This window comes from Rhinolophus sinicus, chromosome 4 (genome assembly GCF_057876585.1).
Source record: "Rhinolophus sinicus isolate RSI-liver-muscle chromosome 4, RSI-T2T, whole genome shotgun sequence".
Lineage (NCBI taxonomy): Eukaryota > Metazoa > Chordata > Mammalia > Chiroptera > Rhinolophidae > Rhinolophus > Rhinolophus sinicus.
The window spans coordinates 74622621-74643920 of NC_142504.1; positions in this window are offsets into that span (position 1 = coordinate 74622621).

Here is a 21300-nt window from a genome sequence, read left to right on the forward strand (position 1 = left end):
ATCTATCTATCTATCATCTATTGGTATACATATATATCATATTCTATCCTATTGGTTCTGTTTTGTGGAGAACTCTGACTAATAAAGATGGGAAATAGCCACATAGTCAAGACAACTTTGGGAGATGAACTAGAAAAACTACACCCTATAGAGGAAGAAAATAAAGATATGTTACTTTGGCTTTGGCTTTGCATGGAGTTAATTAGAAAATGTTACTCAGAATTCCCAACTACAAGCCCCTATTCATGTGATACTAAAACTGTGTGTGTCCCAACCCACTCCCACCTACAGCAAATAATTTTGTTCCAGGTTGTTGTGTTTCTAGGAGCCTAACAAAAGCAAAGGCAGAGTCTAGAACTCCCACAGAGAAATTCCAAGAGGTACGAGTTCATTTTTTTTCCCATCAGCATTAAGTGAATAGTAAACAGAATATGCAATATTCATAAAGTGAATTACTCACCTATAAAATGAGAAATATTCTTTAAATCCCTTAAAATCTTTAACTACTCAAGGATACAAATATCCCTAATCAACATTTTACTGGACGTACTGATCACAAGAATAAGAAAAGAGCAATGAAAGGTATAAGGGTTAGTTTGTCTTGTTCATTTGTTGCTTTCAGTTTTATATTGCATGTATGGTTCTTGACTTTTTCTTTTTTTTTAATTAAAGTTTATTGGGGTGACAATTGCTAGTAAAATTACATAGATTTCAAGTGTACAATTTTGTAATCATCATCTATATCTCACATTGACTGTTCACAACCCAGTCAATTCTCCTTCCATAAGACCCCGTTTACCCTCTTCCAGAACCCCTCTTCCCCCTTACCTTCTGGTAACCACTAAACTTTGTCTATAGCTATGAGTTTTTGTTTCTTCATTTGTTTGTCTTGTTCTTTTGTTGTTTTCAGTTTTATATACCACATATCAATGAAATCTATGGTTCTTTACTCTTTCTGTCTGACTTATTTTGCTTAGCATTATAATCTCAAGATCCATCCAAGTTGTCGTAAAGGGCAGTGTTTCGTCTTAGGACCAAGTAACATTCCATTGTATGTACAAGTTCAGACAATTAAGTTCGTGAACTCATCCTAGAATATGTGCGACATACTTCATTGTTGAATATCACTGTGGTCACCTTTGAAGAAATCCCCTTGAGAAGCTATGCACCAATGCCAGTGCCTAGTCCATCCTTCAAAGCAATTTTAGAACTCTTTTTCTCAAATGGCGTTCAGAGCTGTCGTTGTATTACCCTTGATGTCCTGCATGTCATCAAAATATCTTCTTTTCAATATTTCCTTTATCTTTGGGTAAAGAAAGAAGTCATTTGGGGTCATATCAGGTGAGTAGGGAGGGTGTTCCAATACAGTTTTTGTTTACTGGCTAAAAGCTCCCTCACAGACAGTGCCGTGTGAATTGGTGCATTATAGTGATGTAAGAGCCATGAATTGTTGGCAAAAGTTCAGGTCTTCTAATTTTTTCATGCAGCATTTTTAGCACTTCCAAGTAGTCAAGTTGGTTAACTGTTTGTCCAGTTGGTACAAATTCATAATGAATAATCCCTCTGATATCAGAAAAGGTTGGCAACATTGTTGCTACAAATTCACGAACTTAATTGCCAGACTTCGTATATACCAATTTTTTTTATCCAGTCATCTATTGAAGGATACTTTTGCTGTTTCCATGACTTGGCCACTGTGAATAATGCTCCAATGAACATAGGGTTAAATATATCTTTACAAATAAATGTTTTCAGATTTTTTGGATAGATACCCAGAAGAGGGATTGCTGGGTCATATGGTAATCTATTCTTAATTTTTTGAGGAACCTCCATACTGTTTTCCATACTCGGTATACCAATTTACATTCCCACCAGAAGCAACAGACAAACAAACAAACAAACAAACAAAAATTATAGACAGACATCAGTTTAGTGGTTACCAGAGAGATGGACAGGGGAAGGTAGAAGAGGTTAAAGGGGGTCACATACATGGTGATGGGAGGATAACTGACTCTGGGTGGTGAACACACAATGCAATATATAGATGATGTATTACAGAATTGTACCTACATAATTTTACTAACCAATGTCACCCCAATAAATTTAATAAAAATATAAAAACTATAAGGATCAGAATGGAAGAAAAAATTCTATTTTTTAATAAATAATATAATTGTCTATTTAGAGTTCCCAAAAGAAGCTTCAGATATAGATAGATGTAGTGATAGTTTAGTATTTTAGTTGGATACACAATCTATATCCAAAATTAATCACAATCTACACACCAAGAAAGGAAATACTTATTTTGTTAAAAGACTCCATTTACAAAGTAAAAATTATGTCACCCAAGAGAATAATCTTCAAACTGTGTTCAAGATTTTATGGAAATAAAGACATAACTTGAATGAAAATCATTAAAGAAGACTTAAGGAATGCAGACACATCATGTCCATGAATTGTAAGATTCAAATTAGTATAGATATCAATTACTTTGAAATCTGTCTACTTATTTGATACAATTCTAATCAAAATTCTCAACAGGAGTCATAAATGAGAATTTTATCCCAAAATTTCTGTGGAAGATATCTATGTGACACATATGACTTATAAAATAGCACCTAAAATATATGAAGACTTTCTATGAATCAGTAGGGCAAATACAATAGAAAAAAATGTGCAAAGGGCATGAATATGCATTTCAAATTAATGGAAACATGCGTGGCCTGTAAACATGTGAAAAGCTGTTTTCAATTCACAACCATCAGATTAGAAAATATTTAAGTCTAAAAACAGCAAATGTTGATAAAGATGCAAAGCAATGTAAACAAGATTACAGTGCTGAAGGGAATGTATGTGGCTACATATAATATTTTGAAAAACAGTTTAGTAATACTTGTGTACACATATACAACACTGTAATTCTACTCCTACCAATACACCCTAGAAAAACCATTGCATATGTACAACCAGACGACATGAATAAAAATGTTCATAGCAACCTCTTCCAAAATACTTAAAATAGAAATAACCAAATTCCACCAGCAGCAAAAGAAAAATAATTTAGTATAAAATAAAGCACAAAACAACAATAAAAATTAATGAACTATAGCTAAGGGTATTAACAGGGGCAAATTTTAAAAATAATATTGAATGAAAGAAATAAGCATCTGAATAATGCACATTATAGTTCTATTACATAAAGTTCAGAAAAACAGATAAACCTAAACAACATATTTAGGAATATATATGTAGTTAAAGCTCTTAGGTCAAGCAAGGAAATGATTCTCACAAATGTAATTTTGTATTTTTAGATAGTCCATAGGTTGAAGAAAGAGATAAATTAAAAAAGAATGAAGCTACCAAATTCTGATACTATATTAAAATTAGAAAAGAGAGTTTAGGGTTCCTTCATCAATTCATTCCACAAATGTTTTGGAACAGTGACTATGTGTTAAGCATTGTTCTCAGCAGCAGGACAGCATGAGAAAAAACAGAAAGAAAAATAGCTTGTTGCTCTTGATTTGATCTTTGACACATACTCAATGAAATATATAAAAAACAACACTGAGATACAAATGCTAATAGTCCTGGGAACACAAAACAGTAATAAATGATCTGCCTGACTCCCAGGAGGAATTTCCAATAAGCGAAGAACAGAACAACACTGAGGGGAAAAGCTGAACTCAGAAAGGAAAAAGGAAAATGATCTATTTACCCCACAATCTACTTACCCGGCCTCATCTAACAGGGAAAAAATAATTATAGTGTGTATTTGAATTATATATATATATATATATATATATATATATATATATATATATATATATATATATATATATAAATATATCTTTGAATGTTATGTACTCAAGTGTGGATATAATACATTATACATAATAACATTGATAGTATTAATATATTAAATTATAATATATAGTTTCATAATATTATGTTCCAATTATATAATCAAGATAGCTTTTAATTGCTGAATGCTATCTATACACAAATAGGGAATACACATTTTATTCAAAAATCTATGGAATTATTTTAAAATTTGACATTCAATCTTTAGAAAAACTTCAATAGACTCCCCGAAATAGACTTTCTATGAAGAATCTGAAATAAAACTGATAAAATAAAAAAGAACAAAAATTCAATCAATAATGCTACAACCAACTGTATTTTAAACTTATATACTAATTATTGAAGAAAGTACATAGTTAAAAATCCTTCTTATGCTCTATTTAGGAAAAGCTTACAACATGATATGTGGAAAAATTATACTCAGAGTCATATTCATTATTGTAGATTTGTATACTATTTTAATAATAAAAATCAATGCAAATGAGTTTTACAAGCCTAAGAAAATTGTACAATATTAATCAATGGATTAGAAAACATTTTTTTTTCTTTTTTTAAAGAGTAGAACTGATATTAAGAGCTAGTTCTTGGGGGAAAATAAAATAAACACAAGTCTATTAAAGAAAAGAGAAACAAACTTAATTGAAAAATTGCAATAAAATGAAAGTTTCACATATTTTATATTTTTAATTGTAATCAAATATTATTTATAATCTTATGCTAATAAACTTGAAAACTCCAAATGGATAAAGTTCTGTGATTGACTCAATAAGGAGTAGAAAACCTGAATGGAGAAACCAAAGAAACTCTTCATGAGTTTAACAATTTTCTTAAAATAAGCTCAGAGGCAAATCACTAAATTCTTTCAAACTTTGAAGGAGCTCATAATGCCATAGTTTATAACTTTTTTCAGAGCATGCAAAAAGAACACCGTATAATTTATTTTGCAAAAGTTGTGTAAGTTATTCAATGAATCCTGACAAAGACAGCAGAACAATCGCCTTTCTGAATATGTACACAAAAGTGAAATATTAACAAAATAACAGTAGGATGTGAGGGAAGAGTTTTGTTGGAAGAGGTATACAACAAAGTAACACGAATGTGGAGGACTAAATTTGGAAAATAGTTCTAAATAGTCACATTGATTAAGAAGAAAAACAAGAGAGATTCTTTCAGGAAGATACATACAGGTCTGACAGCTTGTTGCAACAATGTGAATTTGTTGCAACAGTGTTGCAACAATGAACTTGTGAACTTGTTGCAACGCTGTTGCTAACCTTTTTTGATATCAGGGGGATTATTCTTATGAAGTTGTACCAACTGAACAAACAGTTAACCAAGATTACTATGTGGAAGTGCTTGAAAAGGCTGCATGAAAGTTAGACGACTTGAACTTTTCACCAACAATTCATGGCTTTTGCATCATGACAATGCACCAGCTCACAGGACACTGTTTGTGAGGAAGTTTTTAGCCAATAAACAAATAACTGTATTGGAACAATCTCCCTACTTATTTGATCTGGCCCTCAATGACTTCTTTGTTTACCAGAAGATAAAGGAAATACTGAAAGGAAGACATTTGGATAACATTCAGGACATCAAGGGTAATACAACGACAGCTCTGATGGCCATTCCAGAAAAAGAGTTCCAAAATTGCTTTGAAGGACGGACTAATCACTGGCATGGGTGCATAGCTTCCCAAGGGCAGTACTTTGAAGGTGACAATAGTGATATTCAGCAATGAGGTGTGTAGCACTGACCTATATCTCAGAGAAAAGGAAGTTAACTGGGTTTTAAATCTAGGCTCCATGACCAACTAATTGTCTATCATTGAGCAAATTGTTAAATGTCACTAACTTTGTCTTTCCCGATATTTCAAATGAGAGGAATAGTAAATACTTCAAAAGCATCTTGCAGTCATTAAATCAGATAAAATATATATTGCTTTTTATATAATTTCTGGTACATAGTAAGTACTCATAAATGGTAGCAATGTTTATAATTAATATAACTAGCGTTAGTCTCAAGAATAAAAATGGTATAACCCTGAGACAAAAATCAAAAGACCTATCAATGAATCAAAAAGACAAGAAATAGGAACAAGTATTTGAAATTATTCAGTGTATTATAAACATGCCAGCAGACATTATGAGGCAAAATGAGGATTATTTTTAAATTATTCTGTGATAATATCTAGCTTATTTTTCCATTATCAATTATTGAATAATTTGTCTCTGTAGGATATAATGGAGTCTACAGTGCAGACCTGATTCGGAACAAGCCACTACATTTTAAATTTCCTTATCCAAGGTCTTAGCATAACATTTGGACCATATTTAGGACTTTGCAAAAGTCCCTACATAAAATTAACTCTTGATTACAAGATAATGTATAAATAAGAATTTCATACATAACTCAAAACACAGTTTAAACAAAACTAATAACAGAGCCCTGATCACCAGCACAAATGCAATTAGACTAATATAAAAGCTCATGTTTTCTAGTAAGAAGTTTGGATAGCAGGGACTATTTTCTATTTCTTCCCACTTGAGAGGATAATCTATGAGTATACCTCTCCATGAAGTATGCAACCAGCTCTAGTGGGCTTGAAATCCAGGAACACAGTAGGCAGTCTAGCTTATCTACAATACAGAACTTTATTTTCCTCATCTTTCCTAACCTCTGTTTCTCTACGTTCAGCTCCTGTACTAATTGACCTTGAAATTAGTAAGTGGTAGACCCAGTGTGGGAACCTGGCTCTCTGTCTCTACAATCTGTGTTCTGAACCGCAATTATAGACATCTTCAAATGTGAATCCAACATGTGATACCTATGCTTTCCAAATTAAATAGCTTATCATTTTTTATAGCTACAATCCAAGCAATTCAACAAAGCTCACAATGCCTGCATGATATGTTCTTACTTCTCCATACAACCACACTTTTATATCCCATGTCAGTGTGTTGCTCTGCTTTGTTTCACAAAAAACACCCATTACTTTTCCTTGTCTCTTGGCCTCACATACGTTATTCTCTCTACCTGGTATACTGCCCCCTCTTGTCTTTACCCAACGAATTCAATGAGATAATTTAGAGCTCAGATTCTATGTCACTTCTCCAATAAGTCTCTCCTGGCTCCTCTAAGACTGGGCTGTGTGCCAAGCTAGATTAAGTGTGGCCACATCACAGCTAGAGCAGAATTACAGTGATATGGCTTATTTGACCCGCTTTATCTGTTATTCCAGCAACAGGAACCATGTCTGTCTGTCTGCAGAGGTAGCCTGGAATTAGTAGAGTTCTTTTCTTTTTCATCCTTCAGACATTTTAATGTTTTTTTTTTTTTAATTTTTAATGAAATGTATTTGGGTGACTTTGGTTAATAAATTACATAAGTTTCAAGTATAAAATTCTATAATACATCCTCTATGTATTACATTGTGTGTTCACCACCCAAAGTCTAATCTCTTTTCTGTCACCATATATTTGACCCCGTTTACCCTCTTGTACCTCCCCCCTCCCACTTTAATCTCGTGTAACCACTAAACTGTTGTCTGCGTCTGTGAGTTTTTATTTGTTTGTCTTATTCATATATATCCTACATATGAATAAAATCATATGGTTCTCAACTTTTTCTGTCTGACTTATTTTGCTTGGCATGATAATGTCAAGATCCATCCATGTTGTCACAAATGACAGAGTTTCATATTTTCTTACGGTCAAGTAACACTCCATTGTCTCTATATATGTACTACATCTTCTTTATCCAATTATCTATCAAAGGACACTTTGGATATTTCCATGTCTTGGCCACCGTGTTAATGCTTCAATGAACATAAGAATACAATGAACACAAGGATAAATCTTTATGGATGAATGTTTTCAGATTTTGGGGGCAGATATCCAGAACAGGGATTCCTGGGTCATACGGTAATTCTATTCTTAATTATTTGAGGAAACTCCATACTGTTTTTCATAGTGGTTGTACCAATTTACATTCCCACCATCAGGGTGTGAGGGTTCCTTTTTCTTCACAACCTCTCCAACACTTGTTATAACTTGTCTTGTTGATCATAGTTATTGTAACAGGTGTGAGGTGGTATCTCATTGTGGTTTTGATTTGATTTTCCCTAATACTTACTGAAGTTAAGCAACTTTTCATATATCTGTTGGCCGTTTGTATTTCTTCTTGGAATAAATATCTGTTCAGGTCCTCTGCCCATTTTTTAATTGGATTGTTGTTTTTTGATGTTGAATTGTATGAGTTCTTTATATATTTTGGATGTTAGCCCCTTATCAGAGGAGTTTGCAAATATCTTCTCCCTTTTGGTTAGTTACCTCCTTGTTTTGTTGATGGTTTCTTTTGCTGTGTGGAAGCTTTTTAGTATGATATAGTTCCCTTAATTTGCTTTGCTTTTACTTTCCTTGTCTTTGAGGTCAAATTCATAAAATGCTCTTTGAACCCAAGGTCCATAAGTTTAGTACCTATGTTTTCTTCCATGCAGTTTATTCTTTCAGGTCTTATGTTTAGGCCTTTGATCCATTTTGAGTTAATTTTGATGTATGGTGACAGATAGCATTCTTTGGCATGTGCAATAGATTTTTTTGTACATTGTTTTTGTATCCTACAATTTTACTGTATTTGTTTAATGTTTCTAATAGTGTTTTGGTGAAGTCTTTAGGGTATTCAATATAAAAAACCATGTCATCTGCTAAACATGACAATTTGACTGTTTCATTCTCAATTTGGATGCTTTTTTATTTCTTTCTCTTGCCTGATTGCTCTGGCTAGAGCTTCCAATATTATGCTGAATAACAGTGGAGTATGGGGGCATTCTTGTCTTGGTCCTGATCTTAGGAAAAAAGCTTTCAGTTTTTCACCATTAAGTATAATACTAGTTGAAGATTTGTCATATGTGGCCTTTATTATGTTGAGGTACTTTCCTTCTATATCCATTTTACTGAGAGTTTTAATTATACATCAATGTTGTATCTCGTCAAATGCTTTTTCTGCATTGATAGCAGAGAATCATGTGATTTCACTGATATGTGGTATATAAACCAAAAGCAACAAAAGAACAAGACAAACAAATGAGAAACAGAAACTCATAGACACAGGCAATGGTTTGGTGGTTGCCAGAGGGTAAGGGGGGTGGGGGGTGGGGGGTGGGAGATAAGGGTAAGGGGGATCGAATATATGGTGATGGAAGGAGAACTGACTCTGGGTGATGAACACACAATGGGATTTATAGATGATGTGATCATATGATTTTTATCCTTTTTTTTTAATGTGGTATATCATATTGATCAATTTGTGTATATTGAACCATCCTTGCACCTCTTGAACCCCACTTGGTCGTGATGTATAATCTTTTTAATGTATTGTATGTGATTTGCTAGTATTTAATTTAGGATTTTGGCATTTGTATTCATCAGCAATATTAGTCTTTAGTTTTCTTTTGTTGTGTTATCCTTACCAGGTTTTGATATAAGGTAATGTTGGCCTCATAAAATGAGTTAGGAAGTATTGTCTCTTCTTCAATTCTTGAAAAAGTTTGAGAAGGACAGGTATTAAGTCGTCTTTGGAAGAATTCACTAGTGAAGACATCTGGTCCTGGACTTATGTTTTTTGAAAAATTTTTGATGATTGTTTCAATTTCCTGCAGTCAGTCAGTATATTTAGATTTTACAGTTCTTCATGATTCAGTCTAGGGAGGTTATATATTTCTAAAATCTTGCCCATTTCTTCTAGGTTATTGAATTTGGTGGCATATAGTCTTTCATAGTATTCTTGTATGATCCTTTGTATTTCTGTTGTATCCATCTTAACATTTCTTTTATTTCTGATTTTGTTTATTTGCATCTTTTATTAGGTTGGTTCAAAAGTAATTGTGGTTTTTGCAATTATTTTTAACCTTTTCAACTGCAATTACTTTTGCACCAACCTAATACTTCTTTTCTTCTTAGTGAGTCTAGTCAAGGGTTTGTCAATTTTAATAATCTTTTCAAAGAACCAGCTCTTTGTTGCATTATTTTTTTTCTGTTGTCTTTTTTTCTGTATTTCATTTAATTTTGCTATAATTTTTACTACTTTTTTCCTTCTGCTGACTTGTGTCTTCATTTGTTCTTTTTCTAGTTCTTTTAGATATAAATTTTGGTTGCTTATTTGGGATTTTCCTTGTTTCTTGGGATAAGCAAAAAATGATATAAACTTCCCTGTTATTACTGTTTTGGCTGTATCCCCAAAATTTTGATAAGTTGTATTTTCATTCTCATTTGTTTCTATGTATCTTTTGAAGTCTCATTTTATTTCTTGACCTCTCATTCTTTAGTACCATGTTGTTTAATCTTTACATATTTGAAGTTTTACGGCTTTCTTTTCACAGTTTATGTCCAATTTCAAAGCATTGTGGTTGGAAAATATGCATGATATGATTTTAATCTTCTTTAATTTGTTGAAGCTAGTTTGTGTCCTAACATATGATCTATCCTGGGGAATGTTCCATGTGCACTGGAGGAGCATTTATAATCTAGTATTCTGAGATGAAAGGCTATGTAAATGTCAATTATGTTCATTTGGTTTAATGTGTCTTTAAAGCTGGTATTTCCTAATTGATCTTCTGTTTTGATGATCTATCCATCGCTGTCAAGGGCATATTTAGGTCCCCTGGTGTAATTGTTTTTGTTGTTGTCTCTCTTTATTTCTGTTAGTATTAGGTTGGTGCAAAGGTAATTGTGGTTTAAAGGTTAAAAACAGTTGCAAAAACTGCAATTACCTTTACACCAACCCAATAGCTGCTTTATATACTTTGGTGCTCCCTGAGCATAAATATTGATAAGCATTATGTCTTCTTGATGTATTGTCCCCTTTATCAGTTTGATATGTCCGTCTTTGTCTCTTGTTACCTTTTTATTCTGAAGTCTATTATGTAAGACCTAAGTATGGTTACATCTGCTTTTTCTGGATGCTCTTTGCTTGCAGTATCATTGTCCACCCTTTCACTTTGACTCTATATTTATCCTTGCAGCTGAGATGTGTCTCTTGAAGGCAGCATGTGGTTGGGTTTTGTTTTTTGATCCAATCTGCTACTCAGTGCCTTTTTAGTTGTGAGTTCAGTCCATTTACATTTAGGATGATTATTGATACATGAGGATTTCCTATAGCCATTTTATCTTTTGTTTTCTGGTAGCTCATTGTCTCCATTGAATCTTTGTCCTTGTCTTCCTGTCTGTTATTTTAGTCTGGTGGTATTCTATTAATATTTTTTTCCTCTTCTGCCTCTTTTTTTATGTTATATGTCTCAGTTGTGGATTTTTGTGTGTGGTTACTAGTAAGTTTATGCAAAGGAAAGTTTCATATATATAGTAGTCTTTTTTCTCCTGCATGCATCTTATCGCCATCCCCTTTTGCAAATTCAGACCTTTATCTCCTCCCATTTTATGTTTTTGTCATCCCAAGTTATCTCTTTATGCTGTGAGTTCATGTCTGAATTACAGTAGATGTTTTCTTGTTTATTTGTTATATATATAAAACCTCCTTTAACTTTTGTGTTATATTAAATGTATAGTGCACGATTCTGAATAAGAGACGCAATTTCCTGCTTTTTTTCTGTCTGCTAGTCCTCTTACTAATAGTTTTATATCTTTAGCATTTCCTGTAATACAGGCCTTTTGGTGGAAAATTTCCTCAGCTTCTGTATGTATATAGAGGTCTTTATTACTCTTTCATATCTAAAGAATAACATGTCTTTAAAGTTTCAATCTCTTTGGTAAAGTATTTCTTTTGTTAGTTGATTTTATTTCTGAGTTCGTCAAACTGCCTGTGAGTTTTCTTGCATCTCATTGAGTTTTTTCAGAATTGCAATCTTGAATTCTCTGTCATTTAAACCACATATTTCCATATCTTTAAGATTATTTTCTGGAGATTTTTCATTTTCTTTTTGAGCTGCCTTGTTACCTTGGTTGTTCATGAAATTTGATGGATTATTTCTCTGCCTAGTGATTTGTTGGAGTGAATTCTATAGCAAGATGATAAAAAGAGGTTTCTTTCTTCTTTTATCTTTTATCTTTTTTTTTTTTTTTTTTTCAGTAGGTTATGCTGGAGGGCAAGTGTTTTATTTTCTCTTGCACTGCTCTGGATTCTCAGATCTCTCTGCTGGATAGTGGAAAAATCCTTGTATTCCCTGGGGAGGGAGCCATCTCCTCTATGACCAAGCCACCTCAGTCTCTTGGCACTCTCATGAGAGAATGTGGTAATCAACTTGGTTCTGAGCTCCTTAAATCCCAGGGCTGCACCTGCAACCAGAGGCAGTGCTGCACTGCCTGAGGTGTCCTAGGTATCCCAACTGGGAACAGCCACAATGGATGAAGGTAGAATGCGCTGGGAGAGGCCACTGGTGTGTTTGTGACTTTGTTCTCCTCCCAATAATGGCGACTGTCAGACGTTGGCTGTCTCACTTCTTTGCCTCTACCTCTGTCCCTGAGATTGGCCACAGTGTGCATGTGCCACTCAGGGACTATCTCTCCAGTTCTCAGGGCTGTAGGTATTCTGCTCTGCAACCCAACACTCACTGCTACAGTTTCTTCTGGGACCTGCTGCTAGCTCTGGGAGGGTTGGGGGAGGCAGCCAGGTTCTGTGGCTTTGTTTTCTGCCTGTCAAAGGCAGGTGCTAGAACACCACTGTCACACTTCTGTGTTCAGGCTCTGCCCCAATTGTTTGGTTCAGCGTATTATACGCTGATCACTCAGGCAGGAATGCTTGGGAGAACAGGAAGAGCCTCTGCAGCCTGATTCCTCCCCTTTTCCGAGACCCACAGTGAGCTCTGGGCTGCATCCACAGCACCCATCTCTGCTCTTCTCTGTTTCCTCCTCCCATTTTCCCCTATTTGCCCACCTTCAGATATTTTGATATGGGGATCTCTCAGACATGTCCTGTGTTGTGCAGGGAATCTTTGTTGAAGTATAACTGTGCAACTTGTACCCTTAAGGGGGGAGATCAATGGGATCTCTTACACCACCATGCTTCTCAGTATAGTTCTCAGTATAGTGTAATACATAGTAAGCGCTTTAAAGTGTTGGCTGAATTAATAATTAATAAATGAGAGGATAGAAACAAACAAACAAACAAACAAAAAAACACGCATTATGATTCTGGGCCTCTATCTCTGTTTCTAGGAGTCCTAGCTTAAATGGTAAAATCTCAAAGATTGAGGACCATAGAGCACATGCTTTCTTAGGTTTTACTTTTATCACTGGAAATAAAAAGAAATGAAAGGCATGACACTTCTTATATTACAAAGCCTTTCCAAGGAAGTGAGAACAAAACAAATCTGAAGGTACTCTTTACATCTGTCAGTCCTAAAAGTACAATGGAAAGTATGGATTGCTTTCATGAGAAGAGTATTTGAATTGAAAAAGCTAAGAACTTACTAAAATAAACTTTTCCCATACTAAAGTCCTGTCTTTAAGCACCAGTGTTTTCATAACCCTGCTATTAACTAAGGAATATAAATATCAATGATTTTAGGTAACTTAGAAAAACTATTTATACTTAAATGGGTTGCTTGGGAAAGAAAAGTTTGAAGAAGTGTCTCATGAAATAATGTCTAGGCCTCAAAAACAACAATGATATAAGGTAAGAAGCTGATACCAATTATTCAGGTTTCTCATATAATTTCTCAAGTAATTGGTGAAATATAAAATGATCCCATTTCTGCTGATGTTAACTTTTTTTAAACCATTACTTTAAAATATCTCTATTGCTGTTTCTGCAACGCATATTAGATTCTATTCTGCAACACATATAAGATTCTATTAGATTAGATTCTGCAACATATACATTCAAGGTATAGGGCATATCCACCTTGCCTCCAATACAGAGCCTAGTCCTGTGAGATAGATCTTCAGTTAGCAGAAATTCTGAATTGTCATAATGCATGGCACAAAAGCAACTACTGGAAACAAATGATTTATTAGGTTGGTGCAAAAGTAATTGTGGTTTTTGCAATTATTTTTAACCTTTTAAACGGCAATTATGTTTGCACCAACCTAATATGTTATCCAAAAGTTACAGAGTTTAATGTTTCTCAAGAATTTGCCTAGCTGAAAAACTACATACAATTCACATTCTATTTTGAAGATAAAAATACAAGATTTATTAAAAGAAAATCAATCTCTCCCAGTGCACACAGATCAGATAGTCGATAAATATTGCAATAATATTGCTTTGAAGTGGCTACAATTTATTTGCCTCACATAGTGACCCTATCTTTTCTGGGCCCGCTTCTTTGCCAAGGAAACTATGAGAATTTGCTTGTGATCTGTTTGCACCTTAGAGAGTCAGAGAGTATAATTATCTAAAACATCATAGTTTAAACCATAATTTTTGTTCCTTAAAGTTAAATTTTGGGTTACGTGTTCCATCACTTCTCAGAAATTCTGTAAAGCAGAAAGAGTTCTGGGTCAAAACTGCTCTGCCTATATCATCCTAAATTGGCACCTGATGATAAATTGAGTTGTGCAACAACATCAATTCATTGATTAATTTATTATGAAAATTTATTTTTGCAGTTCTTATGTTTCAGGAAATATGCTAAGTGCCACCCAAATTAAAAAATCCCAAATCATCTTGGTACAAAAAATATTGTGCACTTCGCCATGTCAAAGATGACTTCTCAATTTTAACCTCCATTTCAAGCTAAAACGCAACAAAAAATTTTTGTTGAAGATTACCAAGAAACAAAGTTTAATTTTACTTTATTTTATTTGAAAAATTTATATTTATGTTATTTTTAATTTTTGCCATTAATTTTTTGCTTTAAAAAAATAAAAGAAAAAATTTTTACAAACAATAGTTTCACTAGATACTGTCCTTGTGAAATAAGTGAGTTTCAGTAAAATGAAAATTATCATACTCTAAGTATTTTTATCTATGGTAAAATGCACTTCTTAAGGAGAAGTCTATAACTTTTAACCATTCCCATAAGGGTTATGTATGATTCATAAAGGGTTAAAACCATAGTGCTATAGTTTCAACTTTAAAGATCTTTAGAAAGAATTCCTGTAACGAATGGAAAAGAGTAAAGAAATTTCAAACAAAAATTTAAGTTAGAAAGTCATTATCAACAAATGTTCCATTCACTATCACATGCATATTTAAAGAATTGCTTTATACAACTTCCAATTTTTGAAGCTTCTCCAGAAATTCCTCAATCACAACTGATAGTACACAATAATATAATTCAATGTGCTTTTGATAAACCACATAGTGTTTCCCTTGTTAAGCCTTGTTTTTATTTAAAAATATCTGGAACATTTGCCAGTATTTTAAACCTGCATGTTTAGTAGCTTGTGAAGAACTGACAGTATTGAAAGTATTTTAGGTGTACAATTCTGTATACATCATCTATATATCACATTGTGATATATAGAGTCAGTTCTCTTTCCATCACCATATATTGGATCCCCTTTACTCTCATCTACCACCCCCCTCACCCCCTTACCGTCTGGTAACCACTAAACTATTGTCTGTGACTTTTTGTTTCTTCATTTGTTTTTCTTGTTCTTTTGTTGTTTTAAGTTTTATATACCACATATCAGCAAAATCATATGGTTCTGTACTTTTTCTGTCTGCATTATTTTGCTTAGCCTTATAATCTCAAGATCCATCCATGCTGTCGCAAATGGTACTATTTCATTTTTTCCTATGGCATAGTCTTTCCATTGTTAAGCCTTCTCTTTATATAAAAATATCTGGAACATTTGTCAGTATTTTAAATCTGCATGTTTAGTAGCTTGTGAAGCACTGACAGTACTGAAAGTGTTTTAGAGTTCTAACTCTTCATAATTAATCCTCGTTAGCACAATGTCAAAAAGATATGTGTAACAATGTACTCGTATATCAAAAATTCTGACTAATTCACCTTAAATTTTGTGGTCACACCATTCAATTTTATATTTGTCCCAGCAGTACTATTTTAATGCAGTATTTTATTAAAATCAAGTCTAATTTTTGGCAGTGAACTTATTTTAATCCTTTGTAAATTAGTCCTAAGCATCTCTTAAACATCAATGAAATTTAAGAATTATTTCTATCAAAATAGACTTTGGTGTATTCTGAAGACATCTTATGTGAATTTCATGACCAGTTGTCCTATTATTAAGTTGAGGAAACATTGATAACCATCAACAAATTCTGCAATATTTACAACCTTATTATTCCAATAACTGATTTCTTAATTTTCATACATTTATAAGAATCAATTGTAAACTCACAAATTAAAATGTCCTTTCATTTAGCTTAATCTCTGATTTCCAACAACATGGGAAAACTCACAGATGCATAATCATAGGAGTAATAAATTTATCTTGCCCTCCACACTGTGAATATATATATATATATATATATATATATATATATATATATATGATGAATTTCATATATCCTTCAACCTGTTTTTGGTAAGCTGACAATTTTTTATTTAGTTTTATCATAAATTTAGCATTATCTCCAAAATGCCCATGACTTCAATACATATCACATTTAAAAAAAAATTTCCCCTTCCCTAAGTCCTTTCTCTACCATATTGTAATTTATCACATATTTTTTTCTGTTGGCGGAAAAATTAGCATTACTAATAGAATTCCACCTTCCCTATCATGTTAGATCCAACTTTTATAAGTCTATACATTAATAGTTATCACAATTTAACCTTTTGCAGTGTAAAGCTAAATTTTAGGTTACATAGTTCATCATTTCTTAGAAATTTCATAATGTGGAAAGAATCCTGGATTAAAGCTGTCCTATATGTCTCTATTGGCATCTGATAATAATTTCAGTTGTGCAACATTAAGCCTCAATTGACACCATCAGTTGACTCAATTGGTGAAGTCTTAGGTATTTGCAAATAATATTAATATTTGTTTTGATATTATTTTCAAATTATTACAATACCAAGAAATAAAACACAGCTTAAATATTCAACTATTAAAGAATAGTAAGAAATATATGTATCATATGTAAAGAACCATATGTATTGACATTTGGTAGAATATCAGTCGGTAGAAGTGGCACTAGTGATCATTTGTCCATAACAAATGCCATTACTTCTGATATTTTGTTGATATTTTGAACATTGAATTTAAATTCAAAATTTATTGATAATGTCCAATGAAAATTTATAATTTTTAAACTATAGCTGAACAAATAGAATAATAATTACTGCCCTGTCTTTCACATATTTTTTTTGAAAGCTCAATTGTTTTTAAGAAACACTTTTAAGAAAACATCAAATGAAATATTTTATCTTCTGGGAAATTGGGAAGAATTATACCTCACACACCATCCTCATTATCTCTAATTATTATGCTTTGCCTTTTGACCTCCAGAGATAAATAAGGTTACTCTCAGCCCTCTCAAAAATGTCAACAGTAGCTAAAAATATAGACAAAATAAGCTTCTTTATATTTTCATTAATTGAACTTCTATATGATGGTCAATATATTAATTCTATAGCTTCATGATAAAGATCTTTTACTTTTAGTTTCATACCTTATGTTTACCTAAAATGGAGTAGTTTATTATCTCTGCTCAAATCTCAAAAGAAAAAAGGTATATGTCAAATATTTTGGAATGACATATATCTAAGGAAAGATTCTAAAATAGACCATGCCTGCTATGGCCAGGTTATACTAATGAACATATAGAAGCACAATTGACTTCATGGAACCTATAATCTAGTTTCTATCTTGATTTGAACAAATTATGTTCCAAAGTTATCAATTTTATTATAAGAAATATCTGCAGTTATGGAAAATAGTGGAGGCCCAGGAATGAAATGAGGCAAGGTTATCTATATGATCTAGATGAGGTAAAGCATAGGTGTCAAGTAAATTTAAATGGTGAAATTAACAATAATTCCAAAGAAATTTCTAAAATGGTTTTTTTAAAAGGGTGCACAGTGGGTGATTTGGGGCAATTTAAGAAAAGTATTCCAAAGTATATCATTTGTTAAATAACTTGGCAATTTGTAGTATCCTGTTTCTATTGCATTTTTTCCTCAGGGGATGTCTAGGCTGAACTCTGTGGAACTTTGAAGTCACTACTACTTTTCTTGGAGCATTTTGACATGTGGTTATTGGTGTGTATTTAGCTGAACATAATTTTTGATTTAACTTAATTAAGGGTTAAGCCTCCAGTGATTTTCTTGTTCTACCCTTTGAGAGACTGCTACTTACACTACTTTCTTCCAAACATCACTGCATTATTTCAATTGTATGAGTAAATATTTTTTCTTCTACGTGTTCTTATAGTCTAGATTAACTCAACTAGAATAATTATTTCCCTCATTGTTTTTAAGCTTCATTCAAGAACAAAGAAAATATTTCTTATCTGTACCTTCAACATGTAGGTCAAAAGGGACTTTAACACTTTCAAAGGAAGAGAAACTTGCCCTTCAAATAGAGAAGTTGAGGAGATAACAGAATATGGTAAGGAGCAAGAAAGAGAGAAAAAAATGTACCCAAGGGGGGAGTTTGGGAGATTTCGAACAAGAAAAATTCACAATTTTCTCCCAACCACTTTTGTAATCATTTGATAACATGGCCACATGCATCAAAAGGGTTTGCTGTACTGCCCAAAGTGCAGGAACCCATAGCTGGGTTGCACTGGGAAACATGCCTTGGACCTGGAGCCAAATTTAGGCTTCTTTCTCCTTTATCCAATAAGTGCATATATTCACATTAAACGCAAGCACAAGAGTTTGAAGAGAACAGGTCCAGATGTTACTTTTTCTGTTTATGCATGAAGAATACAAGAACCATGGAGTCCTCAAATCTCACAGATGCCATGACATGAAATATGGAGAGAGAACACAGGAGTTTCTTAAGAAGGCAGGAAGAAGGAAGGGATCTGGATGCATTCTGCCAATTCTGGCCTCTTGTAGTGACTCCTCTCCCCATTACAGAAGTCTTGAAATATTCCTAGAATAATCATCTTCTCAAAAAAACTGAGGAAGTTTTAAACATAACTCTAACAAGCATTTTAACAAGACAGGGGAGGAGAACAAAGGGAAAAAAAAGGAATTTACCATATTATACTCAAAATTAAGAAGAAAAGCTGCCACATGGAAATCTTTAGTATGCTGCTTTCACCTTTTAACTCAGAATTAACAAACTAATTGCAATTATTTTTGATTTATCAGACAAATTAAGCCATACAAAATAGCAGCCTCTCCTTACCCATTCATTTTAACATTCACAAAAGAGAAATCTTTGTAAGGTTTTAATAAATACAAGAAAGGTATTTCTAGGGAGAGAGTAAAGTTTCTGAGACAAAAACAACTTAATTCCGTTCCACTGGTGATTTGGAAAATGCTTGGTTGAGTATTTTATTTATTTACTTATTTTTATTTATTTATTTTTTAACTGTCTCTTGCTACTGAAAATGTGATCCACAGCTCAGCAATACTAGCATTCTTTAGGAGCTCAACAGAAATGCAGTTTCTCAGACCATTCCCCAGACCTACTGAATCCAATTTGGCATTTTAACAAGATAAGATGCCTGAGTGATTCATATGTACATTCACATGAAAAAGTACTGATATAAATAGGTTTCCAAAAATGACTTCCGGAAAGTCCAAGAATATCCTTTGTCCTCATGAAAATATTTTAAAGAGTTACCAGTGTTAAAAATAAAATGTTCAGCTTACTAAACCCACAATGCATTTTACATATCTATATTATTCTCAAGTGAATGAGCTCATAATGTAAATCAACACAGCAAATAAAGCAAATCACTTTATTTTGTATCTTTCATTATCCAGACTATTATGAAAGGATTGAGAATTGGCTAGCGAGGAGAGTCTCAGTGTGGTAGATTTGAAAGTGAACCCAGATGGCTCTGTAAGTTTCTGGCTAACTACTTCCAAACTATTCTGCACCTTGGTATTTCCACTCTGAAGCACAATATTATCATGGGCACTTAAATAGCTGTGTGAAGTAGACCTATACTGATGTATCCAGGAATACATTGTTTCATTCACCACTTGAGGAAAACACACACACACACACACACACACACACACACACACACACACGTCATTGTTAGTTACATGCATAGGATAAAACAAAAATATTGCATTTCAATCACCAAATTTGCTAAGAGACTAGATAAAAGGCTAATTACGTAATGTGATAGAAGTGTTAATTATCACTAAAATAGCAATCATGTTACAATATATAAATGTATCAAATTAACATGTTGCAGGCCTCAAATTTACACAGTTATATGTCAACTATATTTCAATAAAAATTACTCTTGTGGTGTTAACAAAGTTACATGTGAGTAATTATAAAAGAAAAACAGAAAAGGAGATTTAGGCATTGAATACTATTGTTTGACATATTTAAAAGTTAATGAAGAGGGCCTGGCCTGGTGGCTCAGGCAGTTGGAGCTCCATGCTCCTAACTCCAAAGGCTGCCAGTTCGATCCCACATGGGACAGTGGGCTCTCAACCACAAGGTTGCCAGTTCGACTCCTCGAGTCCCGCAGGGGATGGTGGGCTGTGCCCCCTGCAACTAGCAATGGCAACTGGACCTGGAGCTGAGCTGCGCCCTCCACAACTAAGACTGAAAGGACAACAACTTGACTTGGAAAAAAGTCCTGGAAGTACACACTGTTCCCCAATAAAGTCCTGTTCCCCTTCCCTAATAAAAATCTGAAAAAAAAAAAAAAGTTAATGAAGAATAAGTGGGAGTCCAACGTATATTTTGATAGCACCTACCACTATCTTAATCTTCTTTATCTACTTGTATACTAGTTTATCATTTACCCCAACCACTAGAATGAAAGCTAATGAAAGGAATGGCTTTGTTTTATAAACCCCTATATTAATGATGATGAAAGAGTGTTTGTCACCTAGCAGGTACTCAATAAATGTTTGCTAAAAGAAAGAACAAAACTAAAACACAGGTTCTCAAACCAGTCTAATGGTAAGCCACCTAAAAATCATGCTTTGATGTACTTTGAAAACTACTATAACATCAAAATTAAGCTTAAAATTATCAAGCTTGTAACTGGGTAAAAATCATATAATATAATCTGGAGTTCTAAATTATAGAATGTCTGTCAATTTTGTTTTTCTAAAAATTTGTGGGTCTATAATTATTCCATTTTAGTTGTAGGTTACAGTATAGCAATATTAAAAATATGTGAGTTCTAGTTCCAGTTCTAACTTTTCCACTCAAAACTTCAAGTATGATAATGTGGAGAGTGTCCACCAAGTGCCTCATATGTAACATTTGTACTTTAAATGTTTATGGCTTTAGATTATAATTGCAAGTCATTTAAACTAATAGGGCATAAGCATCTCATTCTGTCTTAGGCAATATTAGAATCAATAAAAATAGATTTTTAAAAATACTGATATATATTATTAAAGTTGACACA